Here is a 14,173-nt window from a genome sequence, read left to right as displayed (position 1 = left end):
CAGGAACTACGAACGCCGGGGCGGCTGCAGGGGGCTCTGCGAGTCGGGGTGCCTGGTGCCTGTGCCCAGGGCACATGCCGGCACCTCTTTTCCTCCTTAGCTCTCGGCTCACCCCCAGGGCTGCCCCGGCCGGGCCTGACTCCAGCTGCCCCAGGGGCCTGGCACACCGGGGGGTTGGAGCCTCCCCACCGCACCCCCAGGCAGCCAGCAGGCAGCAGACACCCCTGCGCTGGCCTAAGGGCCTCCCTTGCCCCACGGCCGGCCACAGGCCCCCCTCAGCTGGGACACAGCCCCAGCACAGGCTGTGCCTGCCCAGACCAAAATGGCTGCCAGGAGGCTGAGGGTGGGCAACGGCAGCTCCCAGCATGCCCTGGGAACAACATGGCTGCCAGCAGCCCCGGGCCTACAGCTCCCAGCATGCCCTGGGAACAACATGGCCATGGGGCAGCCCCGGGCCTACAGCTCCCAGCATGCCCTGGGAACAACATGGCCATGGGACAGCCCCGGGCCTACAGCTCCCAGCATGCCCTGGGAACAACCTGGCTGTGGGATGGCCCCGGGCCTACAGCTCCCAGCATGCCCTGGGAACAACCTGGCTGTGGGATGGCCCCGGGCCTACAGCTCCCAGCATGCCCCGGGAATAACCTGGCTGTGGGATGGCCCCAGGCCTACAACTCCCAGCATGCCCTGGGAACAACCTGGCTGCCAGCAGCCCCGGGCCTACAGCTCCCAGCATGCCCTGGGAACAACATGGCTGCCAGCGGCCCTGGGCCTACAACTCCCAGCAGGCCCTGGGAACAACCTGGCCATGGGGCAGCCCCGGGCCTACAGCTCCCAGCATGCCCTGGGAACAACATGGCTGTGGGATGGCCCCAGGCCTACAGCTCCCAGCATGCCCCGGGGCACACCTCCCAGAAGGCCCCGGGGTGCCCCTGCCCTGCAGTTGGGCCCTGTGGGGACACCAACCCCCAGCCCTGGCCCTGCAGGCCCCACAGCCACTGCCCTGGGCTGCTTGAGCACAGGCCCAGGCCCTGGAGCCCCCGTGGGGCAGGGACGAGGGGGAGAGAGGCACCGAGCGACAGGGAGAGGTGGATCAAGGCAGAGGGGTGGCCGGTGAGGGACAGGAGGCATCCAGAGGGGCAGGAGGAGCGGGAGGGGCTGGGCAGGGATGGAGAAAGGACAGGCACTGGGGAGGAGCAGGCAGAGGGTTGGAGCGGGACAGAGACAGAGGGGCAGGGGGGTGCCCGGGGGAATGCAGGGTCAGCAGCAGGAGAGAGGGACAGGGAGAGGAGCGGAGGGGCGGGAAGGGGGACAGAGGCACAGACCAGCACAGACAGGGCGAGGGGACAGGATGAGCAGGCTGTGACTTTGGCAGTGGGCGGCAAAGCTGCTTCTGTGGGTCTTTCCTTTCTCCCTCTGCCCTTATCCCCTCCCCACCCTTCCCGTCGGTGAGACTGTGTCTGTGGTGTGCCTGCTCTGGTGAAAGGAGCTCCTGCGCCAGCCTGAAGGCAAAAGAAGAGGGGCAAGGAGCGAGGCGTTGCAGTCCTTAGTTTGCAGGTTTCATATATCGTCCCTGTTCAGAAAACACAGCGTGTATGTGGGTCTGTGGTGCCGGCAGATTTTTATTCTTTATAGCAATTTCTTTAAATACCGGACTTCATGCAGAAGGTTCACATGGTGCTGTGCTTCTAGTAAACAGAATTGCTTTTATGCATGCTGCAGTCTGGAGGTGGCAAGTGCCAGGTTAGAGATGAAGATGGAAATGAAAGCAAGTGACGCGCATGCAGTGGTGATCCTGCCACAAACGTGCTGTGTATTGACCTGGGAGAACGCTGCAGGGACTCTCAGAAGTCAAGGTTTTCAGTGCTGTTTCTGTATTTGAGACCCAAGGGGTGGTTTTCCTCCGTGTGCGTTTCTGTGCAGGCATGTGCATGGAACATAGGTGTGTCTCTGTGCCATGAGTGGGACTGATGGCAGCTTTTCATTTCATTCCAACTCAAAAGTAAAGAAAGACTGTACCTGCAAAAGAATTCAAACAGCTGTCTTTCTTTCCCAGAGTAAGCATAGAAGCGTGGGGGAGCAGTTTGCAGGTTCAGAATTTGAGCCTGCTCTTGGTGGTAAACCCTCAGGAGAGGAAAGAGAAGCCCCACTTTTTTAACTACAGCTCTGCTTCCCTTAATGTGTCTTCTTGTTAGATTGTGTCGGTGGTCTATTTAAAGGACGTGATTAAACTGTGCTTGTTTATCAAGATATTTGAGGGTTATTTACTGTCTTAAATCCGCTTACGAGTGGGGCGCTCTGTTGCCCTGTGGGCAGTACAATGTCGAGACTGGTAATTTTCCTTTTCTTCCCTAGTGTACGGATGCATTTATGAAGGCAAGTGTTGGGTCTTATTAGCGCCGCACAAGAAACCAACATGTGATACCCAGACATTCACTGTTAGAAACAGGAAGAAGCCCTTGCTTCAGATTCTGCAAAAGATGTACCAAGGCTGAGGAAAATGGCAGAAAGGGAAGAAATGCCGTAGCATAACTTTGGGATGGCAGGTGAGGTTTCCATCAGTGTTCCTCAAATGTAGCAGCCTCATTTTGTTTGCGGATGTGGTGTTGAACTCAAACTACGAGCTAGTTTCCTTTATTGTGGGTGATACTATAGCGCACGTACCTTTCATGTCCCAAGTGAAGTTGCCAAGGCTCTAGTTAAACTTCTGCAGAACCACTCAAATCTTCCTTAGTGCGTGATTTCCTTCAACAGTCAAGTCCAGGTCTGTGGCATACAATAACCCCTCCCCCATTTGGGATCTGGATGTGGCTGATTTTTAATTTAGACTTATCTGCTGTTAGAGGTTTTCTTTTTTTGGTCCAAATAGGGAAATGCTGATTGTGTGCATTCTTTTGCTTTCTCATAGTGTTGTTCCATGTTTAGTCATTTGTTCCTTACAACAAAAATGTATGGGTGTCTATGAAGCTGGAGGTGTTTACGTTCTTGTGGCTGAATGTAGCAGTGGAGCTATCTTGCTGTATTTAAATCAAGAGGAGCATAATGTAATTTCACTTAAAATCTGGTCTTGGTAGGCAGATCCTACCCTGATAAGCATTTTAAAAAAAATAATAAAAAAAAGTTCAAATCTGTGAAGAGGTATAGGTGGAGCACCTGAACTCGTGCAAGGCAGAAATCCTCTCGCTGGTATCCGCACATTGCAGAACTGTTGCCATCATGACCGTGAAATAGTGAGCCATTAATGTTAACTACTAGCAGCTTGTGAACCTAACAGTCAAGGTAGAAAATAATGTCCCACTGCCACCTTTTTTTAATTTTCTTTTATGTTTTAAGGTTTCTGATTTGATACTTTCTGATGTATTTGAAACCTGTGTCATTATCCTGTGTAGTTTGTGACAAGTGTGTGGCAGATGGGACTTTTCTGCTTGGAGAGGTGGTGAGATGGAGAGTGGAGAATGGTTTTATGGCACAAGTGTAAAAGTATAAAAAGGGATTAAGAGGCTTGTGTACCTTGCTGCCAGTTCAGTGGCATGAGAATTCCTGTAATGACAAATTCCTTCTGGCTCTGAAGGAATGAACATGCCAACCTGCTGAGTTTCCACCCAGAGCAACACTAGCAACGGATGTCGTTCCCAAATGGTGAGGTGGTTGTAAGCTTCATCAGTAGTAGAAGCTGTGGAGAAAGTCACGAATCATCTGCCGTTCTGCAAGTCAAGTGCTTGGCTCTTCTGTCACTAGTGTTGATTTAAGGGTACATTGCTTATAAATAGCACTTGACCTTTGTAATTCTTCCTACTGCTAAGTTCTCAGTGCCATAAGAGAACCATTGTGCTGTGAAGGTCCTGTAAACATACGGCAATGTTTGTGTTTATCCATTTTGCCTTCCCTTAGATGATGTTATTTTGTAATTCGAAACCTTAGTGGCAGGATTTGGGGCTTTATCCTGATCAGCCATCTAAGGGCCAGCTCTCGGCTGCAGCTGCAGCATAAGTATTCAGGTAGTTTGAGCACCAAATGAAACTTCCACTTGGCTGTCATTTTGGCTTTTCCCTTCCTCTTAATTTTTATATTTTAATAAAGAGTTCTAAGTATTTGGCTTCCTTACAGAAAAAAAAAAAAAAAACCAACAGTGCTATCCTTGTCCTGTTACGATAGACCCCTAATCTGGAGGGCAGAAAGCTGAGACCACCAGGAAGATGTTGAGAGGAAGGGGAAGAATGTTAGAGCCATGAGTTGGGTGTTCTTCAGCTGGCCAGATCTGAGGAGATGGAAAAGGTGCCTCCCAGGTAGCTACAGGGAAGCACAGGAGAGCAGCTGGGAGCCAGAAGTGTGGTGTGGGCATATGGAAGTGCTACACTGTGGTGTGTCAGGCAAAATCAGGAAGTTTCACATTTGTTGTCATTTCCCAAGCTCCTGAGGTGCAGGAATGCTGGAGGCAAGAAGCTGCCAGCATCAACTATGTGGAGAAAGAACACTTCTATCTCCATTTTACTTTCCTCACTTCTATGTTACGGTGGCAGGGCAGTAAAGACCCGGACCCGGACCCGGACCCGGACCCGGACCCTGACCCTGTGAGTACGCAGGCAGCTTGTGTGGCCAGTGCCGGTGTGGTTCTGGCACAGAGGATCAAGCGCTTCACGCTTCAGAGCTGTCAGGCTGACACTCTTCAGCACTCAGTGAAGCTCTAAATTACAGCTAAAGGAAGACAGAAATTTTGCTTCAGAGCTTGATAATGTCATACTGATCCATCCTTTTGCTTGTTCAGTGGCTACAGAAGGGAGCCACTGCCTTGGTAGGAGCATCCATTGAGTTCTTCCTGTGTGATATTAGAGAATCATTGTGTCTGTTTATGCATGAGATCATCACAGTAGGTGTTTTGAAGATGTTCACATGTGGTACATAAAACCTTTGCCAGTGAAATAGTAAATCCACGCAGCGGGGTCTAAAGCACACAGATCCAGTGCAATCCTCCAAAGCGCTTTGAAAGTCTCTCTCCGAGGGTACAGACCTGGCTGTTGGTGATTCTGTTGACCTGCCTTTTATAGCAGGTTGCTTGGAGAAGTTGCTATGTCAGAAGTCGTCTTCTGCGGGCTGGATGCTGCAAGTGGTAGGATGTTTAAGGAAGCAAATGAATAACCTTCAGACTTGGTGTTATTCTTTTAACAGATTGTACACAAATGGGAGGCCTGAGTAGGCTGCTTTTAGCAGGGGAACGTGACCTGACTGCACGGGAGGCAAGGAACTCTCTTCTCTCGCTGACCATGAGCCCTCAGTTTCAAGGCAGATCTGAAGAGGAATATTTGACCCATGGGAAATGCAACTTCAGATACATAACTCAGGTGGGACCGCCGTGTGTGCCCTGTGATAGGAGCCATGTATCCCAAGCATGAACGTAGAGATTGGGCCCGGTTTTTAGCTTGGTTCAATATGAACTCTGCTGACTGATTCTGTGATCAAGAGCAGGCAAGTCTGCCCCCTGAGAGGATGTTGTCATGGGTGGAAGGGTTGAAGTGCAGTGACTGCGTCAACAAACAGGTGGTTTGAAAAGTCTTTTGGGCAAGGGTCTGGTACGCTGGTGTAATGCCTTTTCCCTTTACAAAGGTGTCCAGTAAACACCAGTGTTCCTGCATGTGTCCAGTAGCGCAGAGACCTCTGTACTTTCTTTGGACTGATTGTTGTATAAGATCTGGGGGGTTTTGGACAGCTCTGAAAATTGTTCAAAAGGTGTCTTGTATGTTGGGTGAAATGGGTCATCACTTCCATAAACCTCTAGCCTGTAAAGAAGAGCCGTGGAAGTAAGGAGATTTTATTTTTTGCTGTTTTTATTGTCACTGGGAGGAAAAGCAGCGATTAGCTATTGACCTGTGATACTCCAGATGCAGGCTGTGCAGTGCATTTGAGGTGGATCACTCCTGTACTGCCAAGACTGAGCCCAGACTCCTCAACGCTTTGCACACTGGCAGTGGAAGTCCTTGTGCAACTGTGGGTACTGGCTTTCTGTGCTGTAGCGAGAAAAATACAAAGCACTGGGGTTAAGGTTTGCAGAGAAGTGGGAAAAAGTTGATTATTTTGTGCTAGGAAGAGAATGTCCTGTACTTTTCAAACTTTGAATGTTTCCACTTGGAATTTAAAACCTGCTTTTAACTCTGTTGCTATGTTTCAGTGGGAGGGAAGGTGTCTTGTAGTTACAGATGATCCATTCCCTTAAGGATCTTTGCCTTCTGAGTTGAGCTTTCTTGGCTTTACATGAAAAGTGCCTCAAGCTGTACGATTTCAGATGGCAGTGAGGGAATTACATCTCCGTGGGGATTTAGAGACAAATCCAGAAGTATGTTGCCTTATCGTTTCAGTATACGAACTTTTCAAAACAGGATTTGCTGGGTTTTGAGCAGGAGACCCACTTCCCACGTGCCTACATAAACCCCGTTTTCTCGGACAGACACATGCATTATGGTTTGTGATGCAATATTGACTTGATTCGTAAGCCGTACTGTGCTGTGCTCTTCTGGGCTTGTCGTAGTCCTTTGAAATGCAGCCCTGCACCTCAAAGGGGCAAGCTGTGTGATCTGCTTTCCCCCACAACATAGAGCAATGTAACTGTCATAAGTACACGCAGAACAAAACTAGTTGAGGGATTTGTGGGCTGCTGTTCGAATCATGATGGGCCAGGAATCATCCCATGCTTACTAATACGTTTAATTGTCCTACGCCACCTGAGGGGCAGGGCAGTGTCAGGGCATTTTCCCAGGGAATAAAACTGGACATGTCTGATTCTCTCCGAGGGTCCCCTATGTAAAAAAACATCCTTCAGCACCATCTGGGTGCTTGGTGTTCTCAAAAGGACCCAAAGGGATGAAGTTCACTCCTGCTGCCTGCGTGACAGCAGGAATTATGTCTGCAGCTGTGCTTCTGCGCACTTCGAAACTGCCTCTGTTTCTTTGCTTGGTCAACCAGAAAAAAACCAAAAAACCTAAGCTGACTTGGCAACAGTGTCTTGCTGTCCTCTCTGAAGGAAGTAAACTACCATCATCTCACAGCTTGTCAAATGTGCACCAGGTGTGAAGAAGAACATGAGGTGCACTGTCCTGAGCTCTCAGCAGATCAGGTTTTGCTGTCCTCTGGAAACTGTCTAGCTCTTCAGTTTTTCTCCACGAAGGTCACATTGTTTGGAGTAGTGATGAGGTGGCCCCCCAAATGCCCCGGCTTTGTTTCTAAGTGCTATTAAAGTATTTTGCTTCCTGAAGAGACTGTTCCTCATGAGGGACGGTTACTTCTCAGTAAAGTGACCCCCTTTCCGTCTAAAGGGATGGAGCTTGAGACTGTGGAGGTGGAGGTGCTTGGTGAGGGAGGCAGTCAGGCAGGGCCACTCTGGGGTGCCCAGCTGCGCAGGGCAGTGACGGCACCCGTGTGCCTGGCGAACGCTTCTCTCGCGGTGTTGCAGGGAGAAGGTGTGAGGGTGCTGGGAGAGAGCCGGCACCCCTGGGAATGACAGCAGCTAAAGGTGAGGGCTGGCTGCGTGGGCAGCAAAGGGTGAGCCAGCCAATTCCCTTTGCAAATGCAGTGGAGAGGGAGGGAGCCCCTCCATCAGCACAGCAACGTCTGCTGGGGCAGGGCCGGAGGCACTGGCACCCAGGGCAGGGCTGGCAGGGGGTCTGAGAGAGCCACTCCGCCACCCCCTTGCTTACTGACCCTGTGGGGAAATCGCTTTGGGGGCAGCGATTAAAAAGTGCGTGCAAAGTTTTTTGGTCCAATTGGAACACTGAGAAGGGGTTCGGGGCCTTTCTCAGAGCGCCACACGTTGCATAGTCATGTGTCATACGCAGATTTGGTGACTGGTTTCTCGCTTCTAATGCAAATGCGTACGCATCCTCAGTAGCACTGCTGAAGTGTTTTACGGACTACGCCTGCTCCCCAAGCGGGATTTTGGCCTCTTTGGGGCAGAACTATTTCAGTTAGAGGTCACTATCTCCCACTACCACAATTATCTTTGTCCTATTTTAAACTCATTTTCTGTTGATGTCAGTGGATCCCAAGACCTGATCAGCTTGTGTTCTCTTGCAGCCAGAACTTTCCTCATTGGAAGTCTTCTTCCTGCGCAACTTAGATAACGGTGCTCTTTTCACTACCTGCTCTTTGTTTCTCACCCCTGCCAAGGCTGCCTCCCTTGATGAGAAGTCCCTTCATTTGTAAATACTCTAGAGAGTGGGTCAGCTTGGTGGAGGTGTCAGCTCGACAGAGGGGAAGGTGGAGGGTCCGATCTCTGCATGTGGCAGGGGCTGCATTAACCCTCATCTCCCGCTGCGTGAATGACCGCAGGCAGAGGCGCTGTGCAAGGAACATCAAGCCTTTCATGAATGAAGAAAGACAGATCTGGTAGAGGGCTGGGGTTGCAGTGGGTGGGTGCAGGTCACACGTCAGAGGGATCTGTGCTCCAGCTCCACACCTTCTTTATCAATATATCAACGGTGACTGGGGCAGTGTGGAGCACCTTGTCTCCTGGTGTTCCTCAGGGTTCTGGCTCGCTTGGTGGGCACATAGTCGCTATTGGATGCCCTCTGCTTGCTGCTGCCCCCCTGCTCCCCGCTACAGCCCACCGCCGTGGCATCCCTGTGTGGCTTCCCCTCCCAGAGGGTTTTGGAGCTTTTTGCCACTGGGCACACCACCATCTTCTTCCTCTTCTTGGGTGGCATGCTGCCCTGTGGGGACGTCTCTGGCATCCCGAGGGTGTCAGCCAATGTGGGGCACTTGGCCTGTTTGCCAGCAGCCTTGCCTGATCTGGGCACCACCCGGCAGGAGGAGATGCCCGGTGGTGGTGGCAAGCGGGTCAAAATGACCCGGGGCTGCCTCCGCAGCACCTCCTCCACCAGCTGGGCCATGCAGGGCGGATGATGCAGTCGGGGGGCTGGCCAGGGGTCTCTTCAGCAGGATCTGCTGAGGACTCTCTGGGAGACCCTTGTGGGGACCCTCTGGGCATCCCTTCAAGGGGCTCTCCTCTGAAGTGTCCATAGGACCCTCCTGAGAGGGCTCCATTGGACTCTCTGGCAGCCGGGTGGGGAAGACCGCTGCCAGCCCACCCTGCTTGCCTTTGGCGTCCAGCAAGGGGGATGTTGCCACCCTCTGCCAGGAGGGGTTGGTGTCCTCCTGCATTGCGGCCACCACTTGGTCCTTGGGACAGTCGCCCTCCATCATGCACTCTAAGAGGTCAGGGATCCTGTTGAGGGTGGTGGTCAAGACAGGGACATCAGGGACACCATGGTTGGTGTCCTTGCTGTCCCCCAGCCCTGCCGCCAGCGATTGCTCCTTAGAGCAGCCACCCTTTGCCACGTACTTTGAGAGCTCCGGGAGCTTGTTGAGGAGGTTGGTCAAGCAGGAGCCGCTGAGAACTTCAGAGAGCTCCAGGATGCTGTCGAGCCAGGCGAGCGGGTCACTGCTGTCCATGGTGGCCGAATGCTCATCCTGAAACTGCAGATTGTCCTCTGCCAGCTCAGGAAAGGCCTTGTTGAAGGCATCTGGCCCCAGCTCGGGCAGGTCCAGGAGGTTCTCTGGGCTTGCCAGGGTGGTCACCACTTCTGAAAAAGCAAACGAAGCCAAGCCACCCCCAGGGTGATGCAAGCCTTCCTTGGTGCAGGTCACCCCCTATGGGCTCTGCCACCCTGCAGACCTCACCTTGGTGCTTGGTCCTGCTTCTGCCAGAGAGCATATCCAGGGCGGGCTGGCAGGGGGTGGCAGCAGGGATGCCATCCTCACTGGCCACCACGTCGTTGTTAAAGGCCTCCAACAGCTTCTGGGCGCTGCCAGGATGGGTGCTGAGCACAGGGGGGACCTGCACGCAGTGCTGAGCCGCAGGGTGTTGGGGTGGCAGGGGCCCAGCATGGGCAGGGATGTGCAGCCTGTAGGGTAGAGGGGCTGCCCCTGGCCCACGTCCCATGGTCCCAGCCCCACTGGCTGGTGGGGCACAAGTGTCCCCATCACCACTTGCTGTCCCTGGCCATAGGCAGGGGGACAAGGAGCAGGCAGAGGGGGCAGCCGCACAGCGCTGGGGAGCTGCAGCACGTGTGGCAGCTGCACGACCTGCCCCGAGTCCCCCAGGGGCCCCTGCACCCCCTGCCAGGTTGCCAGGGCGGGCTGGTGGGTGACAGTGTGGAGCTGGGAAGGCCAAACAGTGATCAGCAGCCCCGGGACAGAGGGCAGCACACCAGCAGTGACCAGTGGCAGCATGGTCAGGGTGGAGAAGCTTGTGCCGGGCACCTCTGATGTCGTCGGCAGCTGGAGGGGGAACCTCTCTGTTGGCAGAAGTGAAGGGGGGTGATGGGGTGAGATGCTGGCTGGCAGAGCTGGTTGGGGGTTACCCGGAGGGCAGGAGCACCACGAGGAGCGTGCTGCTCTGTGCCGTGGCAGTTGGCCAGCGTGGCGTTTGTTGGGGCAAACAGTGTTCTGGGGTTCCATCTCCATGGCGATCATTCCGCCAGCACCTGGGTCAGCCAGCGTTGTGACAGTTTGACTTTTCATGACAGAACAACTTCCCATCTCAGTGGTTTCCCATCCTGCTGATGCTTTCCTGCCCTCAGCGCTGATTTCCCACCCACACCATAGTTTCCCATCACAACTGTTTTTCAGTTTGGGAGTTGAGTTTCATGTCAAAGGGGAGTTTTCACCTAAATTTCTGTTGATGTCAGTGGATCCCAAGACCTGGTCAGCTTGTATTCTCTTGCAGCCAGAACTTTCCTCATTTGAAGGCTTCTTTCTGCCTTCTTTCAGCCAGGGCAGGGCTGGGAGGGAGTTTGAGAGAGCCACTCCTCTGCTGCCTTGCTTAGGGACCCTGTGGGGAAATTGCTTTGGGGTGGGGGCAATTCGAGAAAACTGGGACCTCAGAGAAGCATAGTATTACAGGAAGCTTTTTAGGGTAAAAGACAGCTGTCGCTTTCAGGATGGCCGGCATTCACCATCCTAAATGTGTGTTGCCACGGCTCCCTAAGCAATGCAGCCTGCAACCTCAGCACGTGCTGACAGGAGTAACGGGGGCTGGAGCGGAGTGGAGACCCCGCGGCCAGGCTCTGTTATGCTCCTGCAGGAAGGGGAACTTGACGGTACCACAGAGCTGATGAGTTGTCCACTGCCATGATTTTCCCTTTTATAACCAATTCTACCAGGGACGAGCGATGACAGAAAAGGCAGGACTATGGTTACGCCAGGACTTCACAGTCCCTTGAACTTGTTGTAGTTCCAGCGTACTGGATGGACTGTGCCCAGATTCTTTCTTTTCCAGTGAGTCTGGTGGAAGAGAGGCAGCTCCTGCAACCCACCAGACTCCTTGGAATTTAACTTCTCGTGCTGGCCCTTGGCACTTTGACTCTGGGACTTCCAGTCCCAACTTGATTAGTGTTGCCCAAACGGTTTTCATTGCACCTGTAACGCTTTCTGGCCCTTCTGCCCCGCTGAGGATGCCATCAATGTATCGATACACTGTGGGGCCAGGGGGAATGGTGATCTGTGCTAGGACTGTGGCCAGAGCATTGTGAGCGATAGTGGGGCAGTGTTTGTATCCTTGCAGAAAACTGTTTGAAAACATACTGAGTCCCGCTCCAGGCAAAATCAAACCGGGCTTTTTCTTGTGCGTGGAGCAGAATCACGAGGAATGCATCTCTAATATGTAAAGCATCTAAAGCTAACCTAACATCTATGTTAACCCTAATGTCCCACAAAAATCACTGGGTAGCTAGGTTACTGACAACAGCAGGAGAGGAAACAGCACTGTGAGAATGAAAATATCCCACCAAGTCCATTTTTTTGTCTACCTATACAGCAGAAGTGTTCTTTCATGTTAAAGTCAGAGTATGTTCTGATTTGCACTGCCCCACTAAATGGTTTTATGCTGTAAAGGTTTACTGAGAAATAATTGTTAGTGTTCTTCTTGGTTATGCACCCACATCTTATAATGAAAAAATTAGATGATAACGTCTTTGCTGTGCTACACTGTTGTATAACTGAGTGTTAGGTTGTGTTTTCATTTTAAGCATTCTCAAAAAAATACGGATAATTACAGCTTTTACTAACAGCACTGCGGCAAATGTGAATTCACTGGTGGGCTTTTAAGCCTCACCTCGGCATGTTTGATGTAGGAACAAACATTACAAGTACTCTAGTGTGTTTGCCAATGCTTTCCTGCACAAATTGTATTAAAAGCATAGATTCTTCTGGTCTTCCATGCAGAAAGTATGGTGAGAATAAATCTGATATTAAAATGACTTCTTCAGATGTCAGAGGTTTATTTAGAAATGTCCACTACCTGTATTTTTTCTTATTTACTTGCAGTGGGTCGTAACAACCTGCAGAGAAGATATGCAAAGTACGTCATCCCTATTATTTCCATTCCTGGGTTATGATAGCATTTGGCACAGAATTTTAGATCAGTTGCAAAAAGTAATGCTGGGCCACGCATATTCAGATTGATCCATGATCCCAGGCAGCTCTATGGGATTTGGTAATTTTCTTTAATAAGTAAAGGAAAACTGCATGTATTATGAAAATGAGAATTTAGTGAGACAAAGGGCAGGTCCAGTTCCTTTTTCACTAATACACAGAGATGTTCTGACATATCAAACAAAAAGAATTTCTAAAGAAGTAGACCTTTCTGAGCTGGAGAAGAGGTAGATGAAATAGAAAAGATAGATCTAAAATCTGCAGCAAAATATTGCCTCTAAAGGAAGATGTGTTGGGGTTTTTTTCTTTCATGGAAACAAATGAACAATTGCTCTGCGATTCTCCAAACTGGAAATTTGCAAAAAGCTGTGTAGCGTGGTTTTCAGTAGTATAAAAAGCAAAAGCTCTTCAGGGTTTCAAGTACATCTTTGCAACAGCTGTTAAAAATATGCAAACACGCAGATTGTTCCATTGTATGAAAACACCTTCCTTTACTACTTATTTGTCATACAGGGAGTAAACTAGCAGTGACGACCGTTGGAAAGTTTTAGATGAATAAAAAAATCCTCCAAACCAGGAAAAATACTGTGCTATCAGGTAGCTGCAGCTTTGCTGTGTGAGCTTATTATTCACATAGTGACACATTTTTCTAAATGTGTCACTTAAGGCAGGGATGGCTTCTAATTCTAAAAAGCCATTTGCCTAGAGCAGTCGCTCATGTGCCACATACAGGATTTTTATGCTAACGCTATTAAAAAATTTCCCTAGAAAATTTTCCACCTCCTTCGAGTAAATACAACCGATGTCCCTAACTGTCTCAGTTTCCTATTCCACCATAGGTTGCTGTATTTCAAAGACAAAGTTAACCAACGGCTGGTTACTAACTGAGGGCTCAAACCAATTTTTGCAGCAGTCAGGTAGAGAGTTGCCATTTAGTCTGGACCCACTGAAGTGCCAATGTAAATATGAACAAAATAAGGTCTATCAAACTTTAGGTTCTCTAGCAAAACAATGGAAAGAAGATGAAGAACTACGTCTTGTCTACTGTCTGTTTCCCATATGTGTGGTGATCGGCTCCCTGGAAAACAAGAGGCTGGGCTGGTCCTGGCTGTGCCCATGAACATGCCAGCTGAGTGCTAGGTGGTAGCAAGGAGAGCACTAGAGAAAAGCACAGACCCATTGACCCAGCACCACCGTTCTCATGTTCTTCATGCATGTGAGGCCTGTTAGCCATTGTACATGTATTTATTCTAACATGGGACATCAGTCAACAGTCACAACACCGGTGGATTACCAGCACTTCATCATATGCTTCACATATAGTGTTACAGGAGAAATTTACACAGACGTGGGTACCACTAGGTTTGCTTTAATCGCCACTCAGAGCTGGGCCACCGCCCCAGAGAGTGGCAGAGAGCAAAGGGATACAGCACAGCTTATACACACTTATCAAATCATTATTTTGTCAATGCCCAAGGTTTTTAGAAGTTTCCTTTGGTCTTGTCCGTTCTGCAAATCCATCACCTGACCCTGTCCCTGTTGATTCATCTATTTGCTTCCAGTCTCTGCCTCGGTTCCAAGCTCCTCCTCGGATCGTGATCTTTCTGCCTGCTTTAACTCACACGCTCCTTCAAGCACACTTAGTCTTTGAACAAGCAATTCCTATTCACATCTACTGATTTTTTTTCTCAAAACACCTGTGTTTCTGCGAGCACCTTTGTGCACAGTTGATCATCTGTTGTTTCTCTGTTCT

The 14,173-nt window shown here is 50.6% G+C and overlaps 1 long non-coding RNA gene across 1 annotated transcript; it reads left to right on the top strand.

The window, feature by feature from the left end:
- The first annotated feature begins 926 nt into the window (after window positions 1-926).
- On the top strand, window positions 927-5,805 carry LOC308057840. Its single transcript, XR_013925490.1, has 3 exons — window positions 927-1,088; window positions 2,356-2,546; window positions 5,167-5,805. It is a non-coding gene; the product is annotated as an uncharacterized lncRNA (long non-coding RNA).
- Window positions 5,806-14,173: the final 8,368 nt, after the last annotated feature.

The sequence above is a fragment of the Falco punctatus genome, assembly GCF_963210335.1.
Source record: "Falco punctatus genome assembly, contig: scaffold_46, whole genome shotgun sequence".
NCBI lineage: Eukaryota > Metazoa > Chordata > Aves > Falconiformes > Falconidae > Falco > Falco punctatus.
The sequence above is the reverse complement of the archived record's forward strand: the minus strand, read 5'-3'. Positions and strand labels throughout refer to the sequence as shown.